This window comes from Paramisgurnus dabryanus, chromosome 8, assembly GCF_030506205.2.
Source record: "Paramisgurnus dabryanus chromosome 8, PD_genome_1.1, whole genome shotgun sequence".
Taxonomy (NCBI): Eukaryota; Metazoa; Chordata; class Actinopteri; order Cypriniformes; family Cobitidae; genus Paramisgurnus; species Paramisgurnus dabryanus.
In genome coordinates this window covers 1,691,566-1,694,065 of record NC_133344.1, presented here as the reverse complement: position 1 = coordinate 1,694,065, position 2,500 = coordinate 1,691,566, and the positions used below count along the sequence as shown (strand labels likewise).

General features: G+C 39.3%; 1 protein-coding gene across 2 annotated transcripts in view; it reads right to left on the bottom strand.

The window, feature by feature from the left end:
* Positions 1 to 2,500, bottom strand: part of pde2a (phosphodiesterase 2A) — a 140,883-nt gene that overhangs the window by 112,384 nt on the left and 25,999 nt on the right. The gene's annotated exons all lie outside the window — the stretch shown is intronic.

Genomic DNA, 2,500 nt, shown 5'->3' with positions numbered 1-2,500 from the left:
GACTCATTTCTCACATCTTATTTTGAGGAAGTTGTACTCAAGTGAATTATATTTGTAAATCTTTCCTGCTGCTAAAAATCTCACTGATTTAACAAAATATGCCGCAGATCATTTTCATATGTTTAGATTTGAAATGAAATCCTTGTTCCTGTAGCTGAGAACTTATACTGTTAATATCTTAAAATACATTTGTTTTCTAGCACTGATATTTTTCCTGTTATTCGGATGTGAAGCAGAATTAAATGCTGAAATCTAAATAAGGGAATTTGCTTAATAATAATTCAAGGTGTTCATTGATTCCCAGAGATGAAAGAGGCTTGTGCAGTTATTCAATCTTTTATCTGGAATGAATGATCGCACGCAGAGGGATATTGATCAAAGGCTCTGATATACACATCACAATTAAGGCAACAAAACAGAAATGATTATTATACCGGAGAACCTGAGCTCTGAGGAGATCAACCTGCTGAGACTGACAGATCCTTTAGCCTGTAAACACATCCCATATAATCATCTCATCCCATATTATAATATCATCCTATTTCATCCCATCTCATGCCATCCCATATCATCCCATCTCATTCCATTTCATCCCATATTATCATCTCATCGCATTCCATGCCATATCATCTCATCGCATCTCATTCCATCTCATATCATCCCATCTAATTCCATCTCATCCCATCTCATTCCATCTCATTCCATATCATCTCATCCCATTTTATCATCTAATCACATTCCATCCCATATCATCCCATCACATATCATCTCATTGCATCTCATCCCATCTCATATCATCTCATCCCATCTAATTCCATCTCATCCCATCTAATTCCATCTCATCCCATCTCATGTCCTCTCATCCCATCCCATCTCATCTCATCCCACCTCACCTTATCCCATCTCATTCCATATCATCCCATCCCATGTCATCTTATCCTATCCCATATTATCTCATCCCATATCGTCTTATCCTATCTCATATATCTCATCCCATCTCATATATTCTCATCCCATCTCATCTCATCCCATCCCATCTCACCTTATCCCATCCAATTCCATATCATCCCATCCCATGTCTCCTTATCCTATCCCATATTATCTCATCCCATATCGTCTTATCCTATCCCATATATCTCATCCCATCTCATATCATCTCATCCCACCTCACCTTATCCAATCTCATTCCATGTCGTCTTATCCTATCCCATATTATCTCATCCCATCCCATGTCGTCTTATCCTATCACATATCATCTCATCCCATCTCATATTATCTCATCCCATCTCATCTTATCCCATCTCATCTCATTCCATATCATCCCATCCCATGTCGTCTTATCCTATCCCATATTATCTCATCCCATATCGTCTTATGCTATCCCATATTATCTCATCCCATATCGTCTTATCCTATCCCATATATCTCATCCCATCTCATATCATCTCATCCCACCTCACCTTATCCAATCTCATTCCATGTCGTCTTATCCTATCCCATATTATCTCATCCCATCCCATGTCGTCTTATCCTATCACATATCATCTCATCCCATCTCATATTATCTCATCCCATCTCATCTTATCCCATCTCATCTCATTCCATATCATCCCATCCCATGTCGTCTTATCCTATCCCATATTATCTCATCCCATATCGTCTTATGCTATCCCATATATCTCATCCTATCTCATATGATCCCATCCCATCTCATCCCACCTTATCCCATCTCATTCCATATCATCCCATCCCATGTCGTCTTATCCTATCCCATATTATCTCATCCCATCCCATGTTGTCTTATCCTATCCCATATTATCTCATCCCATATCGTCTTATCCTATCCCATATATCTCATCCCATCTCATGTCATCTCATCCCATCTCATCTTATCCCATCTCATCTCATTCCATATCATCCCATCCCATGTCGTCTTATCCTATCCCATATTATCTCATCCCATATCGTCTTATGCTATCCCATATTATCTCATCCCATATCGTCTTATCCTATCCCATATATCTCATCCCATCTCATATCATCTCATCCCACCTCACCTTATCCAATCTCATTCCATGTCGTCTTATCCTATCCCATATTATCTCATCCCATCCCATGTCGTCTTATCCTATCACATATCATCTCATCCCATCTCATATTATCTCATCCCATCTCATCTTATCCCATCTCATCTCATTCCATATCATCCCATCCCATGTCGTCTTATCCTATCCCATATTATCTCATCCCATATCGTCTTATGCTATCCCATATATCTCATCCTATCTCATATGATCCCATCCCATCTCATCCCACCTTATCCCATCTCATTCCATATCATCCCATCCCATGTCGTCTTATCCTATCCCATATTATCTCATCCCATCCCATGTTGTCTTATCCTATCCCATATTATCTCATCCCATATCGTCTTATCCTATCCCATATATCTCATCCCATCTCATGTCATCTCATCCCATCTCATCTTATCCCATCTCAT